The sequence below is a fragment of the Zootoca vivipara genome, chromosome 3 (assembly GCF_965207765.1).
Source record: "Zootoca vivipara chromosome 3, rZooViv2.hap1.1, whole genome shotgun sequence".
Classification (NCBI taxonomy): Eukaryota; Metazoa; Chordata; class Lepidosauria; order Squamata; family Lacertidae; genus Zootoca; species Zootoca vivipara.
This window is the reverse complement of record NC_142586.1, coordinates 12021128-12036027: the sequence shown is the minus strand read 5'-3', so window position 1 is coordinate 12036027 and position 14900 is coordinate 12021128. Positions and strand designations below refer to the sequence as shown.

The 14900-nt window shown below is 41.0% G+C and overlaps 1 protein-coding gene across 25 annotated transcripts in view; it reads right to left on the bottom strand.

Moving 5' to 3' along the window:
• Positions 1-14900, bottom strand: part of PLCB4 (phospholipase C beta 4) — a 183701-nt gene that overhangs the window by 132703 nt on the left and 36098 nt on the right. Inside the window, exon 1 of one of the 25 annotated variants that reach the window (XM_035110097.3) lies at positions 5036-5236. The exons of 23 other annotated variants lie outside the window; for them this stretch is intronic. The gene's annotated coding sequence lies outside the window, so the exon portion shown is untranslated. Of the gene's footprint in view, positions 1-5035; positions 5237-14900 lie in introns of those variants that run through there. One more of the 25 variants, XM_088665589.1, reaches the window with a different exon arrangement.

Here is a 14900-nt window from a genome sequence, read left to right as displayed (position 1 = left end):
CTGCCCAGAGTGGCTGGGGAAACCCAGCCACATGGGTGGGGTATAAATAATATATTATTATTATTATTATTATTATTATTATTATTATTATTACCAGATTAGACGGACCTCTGGCCTGATTCAGCTGGACTCCTCTTATGTCCTCATGAATTACAAAAGCAGTTACACAGACTCATCCTTAAACTTCCAAATTTACAATACTGAAATATTTTTTAAAGCACTTTTAGTGATATGAAATTAATTGAGCCTGTGAGTTTACAAAATAATTTTAAATTAGCATTACCACCACACTGACTTCAGCCTTCAGAATTTGCTTTGCCTAGCTTTGAGACCTTGGCGGGACTTCTCTGCTCCTTTGTTTCACCACATATTGGTCATATACCCTGTTTCTCATATTTTAAGACATACCCATAAAATAAGCCATAGCAGTATTTTTAAGCATTCAAGGAATATAAGCCATACCCCGAAAATAAGACATAGTGATAGGCGCAGCAGCAATGCCGGCCACGGCAGGAGGAGGAGGAAAAAAATAAGACATCCCTTGAAAATAAGCCATAGTGTGTTTTTTTGAGGAAAAAATAAATATAAGACATGTCTTATAATATGAGAAACACGGTACCTAGCTATTGATGGCATGTATCACATGCCACATTAAACCATCGTTGAAAACAAACCTATGGTTGAATGTGACTGTGCTGGGACAGGCTGCTAAAGAGTTCACACTGCAGCAAAATAAGCCAGAGTCCGGCTTGTCATGTGTAAAGCCAGGATCATGGCTTGTTTCTCTCCAAACAAATGATAAGTGGAAAACTAAGAACAAGACCGGAAGTGAAAAAAAGCCACAAACCCAAATTCAGACAACACAACTGGCTTGTGTCAAATCTGGCTTGTTTCATCGGTGGAACAGCGAAAACGCCGGAGAGGCAGAGTGGAGTGAGAATTTTTGAGCAGCATGAATTATCAGTATGCTACGAATTTACATTAAACCATCATTTGTATTCAGATATGGTTTAATGTGGCCTGTGAAGCTCAATGTTTTCCAGACACCAGGCTCCAAGTAAAACTGAAGGCCATGATGAGAATGTCATGCAAAACTTTAGTACTGTACACAAAGAAACGATGCTTTAAGATAAACACACTGATCTCAGAAAATATCTATGCAAATATTCCTCAAAACCACTTATGGCACATATGGAAGGAAATGCAGATTATTTCATTTCCAAACCTCTAAACACAGATTGAATCCACAGCAAAACAAGCCAATCAATACACAATGTAACAAAGAGCCAGATTGTTCTATAGAGAAAAACCACGTTTGCTATGGCCCAAGTGAGCTATGCTACATTTTTACTATCAGAAAAGCTCTCTCTCTTTCTTCCTGTTTTTTTTTTATAAGTAGAACTGTTAAGCAGTTTGTGATCAATGTGCATTGCATCCATGAGTTAAAGGTGAAGGTAAAGGGACCCCTGACTGTTAAGTCCAATCACGGACGATTCTGGGGTTGTGGCGCTCATCCTGCTTTACTGGCCAAGGGAGCCGGCGTACAGCTTCCGGGTCATGTGGCCAGCATGACAAAGCCGCTTCTGACGAACCAGAGCAGCACACGGAAACGTCGTTTACCTTCCCGCCAGAGCGGTACCTATTTATCTACTTGCACTTTGACATGCTTTCAAACTGCTAGGTTGGCAGGAGCAGGGACCGAGCAATGGGAGCTCACCCCGTCGCAGGGATTCGAGCTGCCTACCTTCTGATCGGCAAGCCCTAGGCTCTGTGGTTTAGACCATGAGTTAGATTCACGAGTTAGTGACTAGTTATTCACAATCTCTGAATGGCTATAAAGAAAGAAAATGAACAAAGGAAACAATAACCCACATAACCCTTTTTGCTTTTGAAATCACAAACATGGTGACCTGCAATTGGGGCCACCCTCAAACATGAACATGTTGCGTGCTCCTTTCTGCTCATTTTCCATCTCTAGGACATTCGTTTTGAGATGAGATGACACAATATTCCAAATGTGCCTGGAATATAGATTCAAAAAAGAGCACCGTGGACTTGAAGTTTGTCCTTGCAGATTCTCCAAAAGAAAAACAAGAAGTCAGACAATCTTCCACATCCTCTTTACCAAACTCGATTATTGGAATGAAAACGCAGGACTGAAATGTTATTTGTCACAATGAGAAACAAACTCATGTCAAACCTGAACTCTGTAGAACCCTAATAGGTCTGCAGTTTAGCATTACATTATTTAATCTCACCAGTTAGCTTAAAAAAAATTTTTTTAAGGAATATGAGAATGATATGTCATGAGCTTCGCAATGTGGTTGGGCTGGGAGATCAGGGCATTACACCCTAATCAACTTTATAATGAATTATTGTGTTGTACGATACTTTAAAAATTCAGCCAAGTCTAGTGGCGCTCCCTGGTATCCATAGTTAAGACTATACACAGGCAAAAACAAGATTAGTAATTTCAGAACTGAACCCAAATAGGGTGGTCACAGTATCTGCCACTGCTGAATAATTACATGCCAGTGTCACTAAGTTTGGTAAAGTCCTGAGAGCCTAATTTTGTGTGTGTGTGTGTGTGTGTGTGTGTGTGTGTGAATGCACAAGGGCAAAAAAATGCAAACAAAATAGCAGAATCTATTTTTGGAGGGCTAATTGGTATTTTATAACTGAAAAATTAAATCCTCCAGCTTTACATGTCCCTTGGTTCCATACCAGTCAATGTTTTCTGGTGAATCATTAGCCCCCCTTCCCAAATTGTTTAGGGTTCCTCATCTCAACACAAGGATATCTGACTCTCCATCAGACTTTTGCCAAATATGCAAGGGTAAGAGGGGGTGGACCAGGACAGCGCAGGAACCCCAGAGTCAAGGCAGTGGGGCAGGGCCGGATTCTGGTTTGATGAGGCCATAAGCTACTGAAGGTAATGGAGCCCTTTATATGTCCAGCTGTCCTTTGTCAACAACAAATTGTCGCTGTTTTTTGTATGGAATATATGCTATATGGTAATTTATGGACCTAGTAGGTATCTAAGACCATTTGCACATGTTGCCATGCAAACAGTCCATGCAGAATGTAGGCACCCTAGATATAGAAATGAGCAAACCGGTGATATTTTAGGGGGCAGGCTAGCAGGTGGGGCCCATTACTTACATCATAGGACCCTACACCACACAAAACACTGTTGCTGTATGTTGGTTTTATTTTATCTTATATTTTGGAAATGTCCATCCAGGTTTTTTTCCTTTAAATTTTTTTTGGGGCCCCCAAAAGAGTGGGGCCCTAAGCTATAACTTGTTTAGCTTAGATGTAAATCCAGCACTGCAGTGGGGTATGTGACATCTGGGGTGGGCCAAGAGGCATGAACAGTCTTCCACTCCCCCCCCCCCCCAAAGTGGCTTTCACACAGAGGACTGATGCCTCCATAGGGTCATCCTTCCTGGCAAATCGCTTTCACGACTTTGTCTTTTAGAAATGCCTTTGGTATTATAAAATTTCCCCATTCCTTATTAAAATTTCAGTCTTTCTGATTCTTCATTTTAGCCATTTTGGCATAACCCATCAACTTGATCTGCCATTCTACTCTGGTAGAGACTTTATCTTCTTTCCATCTCTGGTACCTAGTATAATTTCAACCAAGGGCATCTACCTTCATGGTTTTTAAATGCTGAGATCTGACTGAGGTTATGGCTCAGTAGATTCTTCCTTGCTTGTCTCGATGTGAAACATCAGTGCCCCACTAAAAAAGATTCTCAAATATACCTTCCAAAAAAAACCAGAAGCCTTTCTATTGGGGCTGATAGATAATGGACTTGCAAAAAGTGATCAGAGATTTTTTTATGTATGCCACAGTAGCCGCTAGATTATTAATTGCTCCAAAGTGGAAATCAGATGAGTTACCCCAGATTACGGAGTGGCAAACGAAGCTATTAGATCTGATGGAAATGGCCAAACTGACTTACAGATTACGGGACCAGGGTGACGAGAAATTCCATAGAGAATGGAGTAAATTTGTAGACTTTGCTAGGACGAACTATAAAGGAATGAAAACATTGGCAGTTATGAATTAAATCCTATATTTGCGATCCTAAGAGAAAGTTGAAATACGCGAGAGGACGGAACTAATTTACCTGCTGAGGGGGTGGGGGAAGTCAGAGCTGGGGACAGCTATGTATCGCATGGTTCAATGTGTTGTTTAAATTGTTAAAAAAGGAAAACCAATAAAAATTTAATGGTTAAAAAAGAAAGAAACATCAGTGCCCCTGCTTCCCACCCCAACCCTTCACTGCCGCCAAAACAAACAGGAAGCATTGCCGAAGGCATTTTGAGGTGCATCTGTTTCATAATACAGTAACCATAACCATATCCACTTCAATATTAGTGGCTTGGTTAGGTTTTAGAAACCAGCAGTTGTGGTTAGTGTTGTACAAGACACCCTGAGATAAGGTCAGACATTGTATAAAGCAGGAGTGGAAAACCTGTGGCCCTCTAGATGTTGCCGAACTGCAAGTCCCATTATGCCAAATCATTTGCCATGCCGGTTGGGGCTACTTGGAGTTGGACTCCAATAGCAACTGGAGTGACACAGGCTCCTCAACCTTGGAATAAAGCATGCAGAAAATAAGAGACGTCAGCAAGCTGTTATTTATTGGCTGGGGAAGGGAAGGGAATGGCAGCTCAGATAACAATCCTTGTTGCCCTATCATTGCTCCCATGTCCACCTGTGACCCATCAGAGAGTATCCATTCAAAAGTGAGATCCCTGCCCCCCCCCCCACTGAAACGGTCCGGTTCCAAATATATTTCCGAGAGAAGCTGCATACAGGTTTCATTTGGGCAAAGCAAAAAAGGAATCAACATGCCTCGCTCAAACGTGAAATGCCATTTTCCTCCTTCCTTCACCCGTGCCTAATTTTCCACACAGAGAAACCAGCTGCATAACAACTCCGTAAGAAAATACCTCCAGCAATTAGAAAGACCACCTGAAAATGAATTTCTGGGTTATATAAAACGATGCTGTATTTTACCTTTCCTTCCCAGTCTCTCTTGCTGCCTGGACTGATTACCTTTTCACCTCGCACAGAGACAAAAGGTTTGACCAGGAACTTGCAGACACGGCTTTGGAAAATATTCCAATGTCACTGAGCTAAAAGGCCTTCCGAGTTGACCGAGCTGCAAATTCGCCTCTGGGTGTATCACATGGCTGAGGCTGTTGCCTGCCTCTGTATGATCTGCCTTGTTCTCTGAGAGTTTACCTCTCCAATTCCACCCCCCCCTTCTCTCTGACTTCCTTTTAAAAGGAAATGTCTATGTATTTTCCCCTTTGACATAACCTAGCTATATAACTTCTCACACTATTAAATTTCACAGTCTCTAGTTGCTTCTGCAATGCATTGTATTAAACAGAATTTAGGGAAGCCATAAAATCATTAAAAGTGTGGTGTTTACGGATAAATCTACGGGTCAGATTCTCTCTTTCTCTCTCTCACACACACATACACTCAAAAACTATTTTAGAATATGCTTCAAGAAAAACTCATACTTGAAATTATAATGTATGCTGATTTTTCCAGCTCTTCTCTTTTCCCTCTGAAACATAGTCATCATAGCCACTGATAACCCCATGAATTTGTCTGATTCTGTTTCAAAGCCAGCCAGCCAGCCAGGGGTGTAGGAATATAGGGGCAGTGGGGGCAGGGCGCCCCGGGCAGCGCGATCCCAGGGGTCCCATTTATTGAAGAATAATATATATATGATAAGAATAATATTGGAGAAAACTGGATATTGAAACTTGCTTAATCTAAATCATATATCCCAGTTTTACAGCGGCCCTTTAAAGTATGCTTCACGTAGAGTATACGCAGTCAGAAGTTGACCTGGCTAAGAAAACACCACCAAGAGCGTAGGGAATTAATCTCCCTTATATAAAAAAAACCCTTACTAGCTGCACACTTGTAAAAGTATGCAGATGAAAATACAAACGGTTGGGTTTCTTTAACTGAAAAAACAAACTGACTCTAAAGAGACTTTAAACTAATGATAAATGCTTTCTCCCACATTACAAACCTCCCACAAACTCCCACATATCTCCCATTAAACTACCCAAGAATTAACAGTAAACTCGCTTTATAACTAAGCAACTCTCATACTAAGATTCAACTAAGGAATCTCTTAAACTGAGAACAACTGAGAGAGTAATCTACTAAGAGATGAATCAAACTGAAAGATCTAACTAAGAGATACAGAAGGCTTTCTGGCAGAGCTTTATATACAAGAAGCAGAGCCCACGCCTGTGGGCAATTAACAGAAACACCGGCACCTGTTTCTCTTAAACAGACAATATTTACATTAGACCGGCTCTAAAGTAACTTGACTATTCAAAAAATCCAACACCATTGCAGCTGCCCGCCCTGCCCCCAAAACACGCGCCCCACCCCCAAAACGCATGCCCACCCCTGCGTGCGGCACGGCCTGCCCCAAAACACGTGCCCTGCCCCGCCCCCAGAATGCGCGCCACATCCCTGGGGGCAGCGCGCCTTCTCTCTGCCCCCAGTGGCAGAACATGAAGCTCCGCCCCTGTAACCAGATAGTCCAACTCCCACCAGCGTGATGGGGGATGCTCAGGGTGATTGTAAACATCTGGTGTGCACCCGGTAGGGCAAGACTGCTCTATTCTCACCACATACCTAATTGCTGTGGGTATAGACTAACAATTATTCAGACCATTCTCACATATTATTATAAACCTGGTCTCCGACAGGGAACTTAAATGGGTAAAGTAGGGTTGCCTCTCTCTTTTTGGCCAATATCTTTCAGCTATTTTTAAGGAAAATCACCAAAAACAACACTGCCGACATGGGTTGCCCGGACACTGTTTCTAATGGCCAAATCCTGGCTATGTCCAGGAAATTCTGGGTGTATGACAACCCTAACCTGGTAAAGTCATTAAACCAGTGAGTTTTACAGGGCAGTGATATGCATGTATACTCTGATGTTAAGTCCTATTGCATCTAATGTGAAATACTCTCAAGAAAGCAAGTGTGCACAGTATTGCAGCCAAAAGTGGCTTCTGTCATTTGGAAAAGAATTATAAGATGAAACATAGATAATAAGGGAAGTGGAAGTACAAAGAGGCTGAAGAAGCATTTAGATTTAGTAAGAAGGGAATAAGTTTAAATGTAAAATAATTATTAAGATTTCTAGATCCAAATGATTTTTTGAAATACTGGGAATGTGTTGTTAAAATGGATCAAGAGAAATATTCATAATAAGTATATTAGATGAAGAAATGGTTTAAGAAGTAAAGAGTGCTATAATAGATATAAATAGAAACGTGGAAGGGGGGGGAAGGAGGAAGTCGACAGAGCAAGAAATATATTTGATAAATGTTAAAGAAATGTTTTTTCTTTTTTCCTTTGTTTCTTGTTTTTTTACTTTCTTCTTGTTTTTTGTATCTTTTTTGTATTTGTTATAAAACTAATAAAAATATATTAAAAAACAACAAAACAAAACAGAAGTGGCTTCTGTCATAAAGGCATTGCAAGAACCAATAACGGTGCAACAGGTACTTGGACAGAGAGCAAAACACCCACAGTTTTGCCAAAGTCTTCCCGAGATAATGCGCGAAGCGTTGGGAACTGAAGAGCAAGTCTTTTCTGAACAGCACCCCACCTGTCAGCATCTTTCAACGCTACAAGGAACCAAGACGTGGAGGAGCTAAACATCCAGGACAAGTGGGAAAAGGTTGCTCCCTCTGTGCTCGTGGCCCCAAACATCCACCACGGCACCATTTGTGAGGTGCCATTTTCACCGCAAAAGGCAACATTTTGTGAAGCACAGTCACGTTGGCCAACCCATCTGCCCATTCTTCCGACACAGATTTCCCACGGCAATTCACACATCCACTGCGCCTCTTTATAGTTTCTTGGGGAGGAGAAGGAAGAAAAACAAACTCGTCTCCACCCCGAAAGCAATCTGGGCAGTGCTCTCTCACAAAACAGTCCTTCCATTTTGCCCGAAACACTGAACACAGCCACCATGTTGGAAAACACCACCATCACAATCGGCAACGCAATAAGCTGCTACAGGTTTTGCACACTTCCTGGAAACACTGGACATGGGCAATTCTTTGCAGATTCTTTGCAGATATTCTTCTACGAGACCATAAAAAGAGGGAGGAAATTCTCACGCTACACAGGATATTCCTCACAGATGCAAGCAATTATCAGTGCAATCACTACCGTTCAATCTATACCTCAGTTATGGCCTGGGTTTCTTATTAGTATCAAACCTCATTACCTCAGTAATTTGGCACTCTGAAAGCTCTTCAAGGGAAAGGAAGGAGGAAAGGGACCCTAGTATTCTGGAGAGCATTGGTTTTGTTTCAAAGGAGATTTATTGAAATGCATGAAACCACAGTCGAGCTGTTCTGATTAAAGCTCCCATTCCCAAGTACCACTAAACAGAAACAAATGCTACTCTTAGCTTTCATTCCACAAAAATGCTTCAGCCTTGATTACACTAATAGGCTGAAAACACTTCTCCCCCCCCCCCCCAATAATATATATATATATATATATATCCAATGACAAACCTAGACAGCATCTTAAAAAGGAGAGACATCACCTTGCCTACAAAGTATAGTTAAAGCTATGGTTTTCCCAGTAGTGATGTATGGAAGTGAGAGCTGGACCATAAAGAAGGCTGATCGCCGAAGAATTGATGCTTTTGAATTATGGTGCTGGAGGAGACTCTTGAGAGTCCCATGGACTTCAAGAAGATCTAACCTATCCATTCTGAAGGAAATCAGCCCTGAGTGCTCACTGGAAGGACAGATCGTGAAGCTGAGGCTCCAATACTTTGGCCACCTCATGAGAAGAGAAGACTCCCTGGAAAAGACCCTGATGTTGGGAAAGATTGAGGGCACAAGGAGAAGGGGACGACAGAGGACGAGATGGTTGGACAGTGTTCTCGAAGCTACGAACATAAGTTTGACCAAACTGCGGGAGGCAGTGCAAGACAGGAGTGCCTGGCGTGCTCTGGTCCATGGGGTCACGAAGAGTCGGACACGACTAAATGACTAAACAACAACAATATATATCTCAGAGGTTTACAAAATGCCACCGATGGAATGGACACAGGGATCCATGTAAGACGGCTGGCTGCCTGGACAGAGTTAGACTATTGGCTTATCTAACATAACATTAGCTACAATGATTGGCATACGTTCTCCTGAGACAGCCCTGAAACTTAATAAAGTTGCTGCCAGTCAGTGTAGACAATACTGGGGAGGCTGTCCAAAGGCAGTTTCCAGCATTCCTATGTTACTGCACATTGTACAAACAGTTTTAAAAAGTTTATTTATTTGGTTTTTCAGATTAACATTTTACAATCACACATACAACATAAAGACAAGATTCCAAGGACTCTCCTTGGCTTTTGCATCTTTTATGTTAATCCAAATCTTTTACATTTCCATTGTGTCCAAAATTCACCATTAAACTACAAGTGTTATTCCAATCCTACTAACGATTTTAGCTGTTTACAATGGTTTTTAAGATAAATTATAAAATTTCCCCATTCCTTATTAAAGTTTTGGTCTTCCTGATTTCTGATTCTTCCTGTCATTTTAGCCATTTCAGCATTACCCATCAACTTGATCTGCCATTCTTCTCTGGTTGGGACTTTATCTTATTTCCATCTACAGTTGTACCTCGGGTTAAGAACTTCTTTCCATCTCTGGGCCAATAACCTCCACACAACTGTGGTCGCATACATAAATAGTCTTTTCTGCTCCTTTGGGATTTCGGCAACAATTTGTTTGCTAGGTTGCAGGAGCAACGACCTCCCTCCATCTACAATTGTACCTCGGGTTAAGAATTTAATTCGTTCTGGAAGTCCGTTCTTAACCTGAAACTGTTCTTAACCTGAGGTACCACTTTAGCTAATGGGGCCTCCCACTGCCGCCGCACCACCACCGCACAATTTCTGTTCTCATCCTGAAGCAAAGTTCTTAACCCGAGGTACTATTTCTGGGTTAGCGGAGTCTGTAACCTGAAGCATCTGTAACCTGAAGTACCACTGTATGGGCAAACACTTGCACATTTGTGTTTGCACATCTCACTAAATATACGCCAACGGCCTGGCGTTACTCGCTATTCATTGGTTGTTTGAATCTTTGTTTGACTCTGATACATATAACAACTTGCAGTTACTTGTATATTTTGCGAAATGTGTTGTATGATATATACAGTGGTACCTCTACTTACGAATAACTCTACTTACGAACGGAGCTCCGTCCGCCATCTTGAATGCTGTTTAGATAGGATTTTTTCTACTTACGAATTTTTAGATAGGGTTGCTTCAACTTACGATTTTTTTTCTCCCAATGCATTCCTATGGGATTTGACTTACAATTTTTTTCGATTTACAAATGTGCGTTCGGAACGCATTAAATTCGTAAGTAGAGGTACCACTGTATATTGTTTTGAAGTGGCTTATTCGTATATTTTGAATGACATCATACCGATTATATATTTACTAACAGTTATTAACCAGCATGTTGAACCCACTTCTGGCCATGATGCCTACAAAATTCACATGCTCCACAAAACCTTCTGGTATCTTTAGGTAAACCACTTACAGTGAAACTATGCATTCTAACTCTGAAGCAACTCCCATAGAGTTCAGCTGGAGATACCAGGTAAATGTGTAGAAAAGCATTTGGATTTGGAAATGATATACAATGAATTGAAAAGGATGTTCAAAATAACTTTTGTAAAAACAAATAAACCTAGAAGTGTTTCTTTTGGGAATTATAGGGACAAAACTACCTAAATTGTATAGAAATGTATTGATGTATGCTACTACAGCAGCAAGAATACTACTTTTCCCATAGTGGAAAGAAACAGAAGTCCCAGCAAAGGAAGAATGGATACAAAAACTTATGGAATATTCAGAAATGACAAAATGAAGAAAAAGAAATCAAGATAACAAACTTTTTATAAAAGAATGGAAATGGTTTATTGAATATTTACAGATAAATTGCAAACTGATAAAAAACATTAGCGGGATTGTTGTAATAACCTGCAGTTTCATAAACGTATATAGTTAAAGCAGATAATTAAATGAGCAAATTAAATGAATTTGGATATGCAGAAGATATTGAAAAATAAATTTAAGGAACTGCAGAAAGAAGGGGAAGGTAGTCAAACTTTGAAATGTTAAATTGGATGTAAAAGTAATGAAATGTATAAACTTGAAAAGTATAAATAAAAACTTTTTTTAAAAAAAGTAAATGTGTACAACAATATTCCCCAACCTGGTGCTCTCAAGCTGTTTTGGGACTACAACTTCCATCAGCCCTAGCCAGCATGGTGAATGGATAGGCATAATGGGAACTGTAGTCCATCTGGAGGTCACTAGGCTGGGGAGGCTGGTTTGCAGCATGACGACTACTCCTTGTTTTTACTTTCTCCAGCCCACATCTTTGGCCACCTGAAAACTCAACTGTACCACAGCTGAGGCCTGGGAGAGCAAATAGGTTTTTCATCCGCCATGCAGATACCCTTTATATAAAAAAAACATTGATACTATTTGAAAAACTCAAACATAGTAATTAGAGCAAAAGCAGAGGCAAGGCGTAAATTTGATTTGGAACCAAGTTAATAGAACTGATATCCCTGGATAAAAGGTGTACTGCTTAATATACCAGAATCTGGAGATAATGAGTTCACGAAATTAAGCATTTCTAAGAGTACCCACTAAAAATAGTAAATTAGCACAGAAACCTCTACGAGCAGGCTGCAGATTGTTTGTTTAGCGGAGCCCCATAACAGAGTCAAAAAAATACAGAAAATGGACTGCGTTACTCCTATTTATCTAAAGCCAGTCAACTACCCACACTAGACAGTCTGCTAAGGGACTGAGTGGGTAGCAGAAAGCACTACAAGAGCCAGAATCAGCTTCTGCTCAGGACACCTCTGCAAGACAGATGATCTTTTGCCCGGTGCTGGAGCCAAATGCAACATGTACAATTATTATTAATACATCAGTATTAATATGCATGGGCACTTGGCAGAACAACAACAAAAAGCCCAGTAAACTTCCCATCCCCAAGGAGCTGGCAATCTAAAGTCCAAGCCATCAGTGGAAAGCATGCCTGGGCAAGAAGTGCAGGGAAATGCTATTCTTAAACTCTACAGCAGAACCTCCACTTCTCAATGTACTTAGCAACGTAACGTTCCAAGTCAGGATCTTAGCCTTTAAAAAAAAAAAAAAAGACTCCTGTCTGCTCTGTTAAGTTCTACAAGGGACCCATGGAATATGCTCATCATCTATAACTTAAATTGGGGTTTCTGGTAGCAAAATATTACTGGCATTTAACAAATAGAACATAACAACATAAAGGATAGCCCCCCCTTACCCCTTAACCCCCCCCCACCTTGTGATAACTTTCAGCCCTTTCTCTATTCCGGTTTCTGTTTCCATATTCTTTTGTATACCTTTTTTTCTCGTTCTCTTCCATCACTGTTTACAATTTCTTGAACCCTTCACCTGTCTGCTAAGAGGTTGGCATTTTCTACAATTTTTGCTTTATATTTGTTAAAAAAATTCCCCAGTCCTTATCAATTTTCTGTTACTAACCAATAAACTGAAACTGACACGGGGTCAAATTAGAAGAAGATGGTTCTCCTTTATCACATACATAGCCCAACGAGAATCCACCGACAGCATACGAATCAATCTGGCTAACCTGATCTAAACACACACACACACACACACACACACACCAAAGACAATCAACCACACCCTAGACCACCTGTCTTACCACCAAGGAAATACAACAAGCAAATAGTAAGATGATGCTTGACAAGTGATGTTGACACAAAACCCCACACATACACTAAGGAGAAGCATAAAACAATAACCCCCCCACTCCACCCCTCCCTCCTCCCCCTTTTCTTCCTAACCTAACACTGTATGCAACACTAATGTCTCACAACAAATGAAACTGATCTGTAGAAAACACAAGTTGAAAAAAGAGACAACGCACGTATTTTTGTAAACTAAGAAATCTGTAATAAAAATTTATTTATTTATTTTAAAAAAGAAATGCTCGCCTTCACCATAAGAAATGGCGAAGCCTGCAGCATGAACCACGCTGATATGTTCTGTGAAGAACAAAGCATTTCAACAGCCTTCGCAAACTGTGCATTTGAATAGACCCTAAAGATGGTAAAAGAAGCAGGTTGCCACTGGAGACTCTTCCAAACAAGGCACATCAATTACCCTACGCCACAGTATACCATTGTGATCATTCATCCAGTTGTCTTCATCTATAGCTGACATCACTGTTCTCACTCTCTCTAGTGAAGAACTGTGACCGTAAGCTGCTCTTTAGAACTGCAAAGGACAGATTTAGAGACTCAGTTCCCACTATCCAGCATACTTGATTCTTAAACTGTGCTTTGAAGCAATTTAAAATACCCCTAGAATTGCTGAGAACTTCAATTTGAAGTCTGCCTCCACTTTCAATTTACAATAAAGGCTGCCTTTAAAAAAAATCAAAACATATTTAAGAATGGCCCTGCCAGTGTGGAAAATTGTTTCCTTTTCAAGAAAGTCTGGTGCAAACATTTCATAGCTCAAACCCATCAAAGATAGCCAGACGGTCAACTAAAGTACATAGGAAAAGAAAAAGGAAAAGAAAAAAATAAAAGCTCGGTGGAGAGTTCACTGTATGTCTGTCTAGTCATAAACAATCATATGTAAGTTCATGATGATCAAGTTATTTGCTTTGTCATTCATAGTATATAACTTCTGGGGCTTTAATTCCTTTTCAGAACTGAGATGCAACTTAATGCATGAACCACTGAAAAGCAAGAAATATCAATGACCCTCTTCATGAACAGGAATCTCAAGTCCTTAACATGATTACATGCTCCCCCATATAAGCAAATTCCCTGCATGCAGATAAGGATCAAATCAGGCATATAGCTAAGGTGCAATATGCTAGTTTTCTACGTTTCTAGGAAACGTTTTATGTGGGTAAAAATATGGGCATCCCCAGATGAAATAGTAAAATATAGTCACCAGAGGGTGAATTTGAACTAGTTGACTGCCCCACAGAAGCAGATTGGGAAGCTCATAGCTAGAAGGCGCTCATCCCTATATTTGGAAGCACTAATAGGATGTCTCCATTTTCACTGGAGGACTGCTGGAAGGGAAGGAATAGGATACCCCTATTTTCACCTGAGAAATGATGGAGGGTACGAGAAAGGCCTTTGCACTTTGCGCGGTCTTGGCGATTCATGAAAGACCTTCTATGACTTCTAGCTGTGAATTTGGCAAAGGTCCATATATATTTTACTAGATATCTGTCAGGGACTGGACAGAGGAGGAATGGTGGAGACTGCCTCCCCATCCTGACCCCTCCAGAGAGGAGGAAGAGGAAGACAGTATAGATCAGGCATCCCCAAACTGCGGCCCTCCAGATGTTTTCGCCTACAACTCCCATGATCCCTACCTAACAGGACCAGTGGTCAGGGATGATGGGAATTGTAGTCCAAAACATCTGGAGGGCCGAAGTTTGGGGGTGCCTGGTATAGATTTACAACAGGGGTTTGAGGGAGTTCACAGCTCAGAGGCAGATGAGGGGGAAAGCTGAGAAATCATGGGAGAGCCAGGACAACACCCAGCTGACACATTGTCATTAGAAAGCATCCCAGACCCTCCATCTTCCAGAACCCTGCGAGCCTTAAAAGTAGGAGAGCAAAGAGCTCAAAGACAGAGGGCGCATAGCAGCACCCGCAGAAGTGACGGATGAGGAAGTGGGAGAGATGGGGGTGGAGATTCACTTGGGACAACGCCATTATCCAAGAGGCTTGGTTC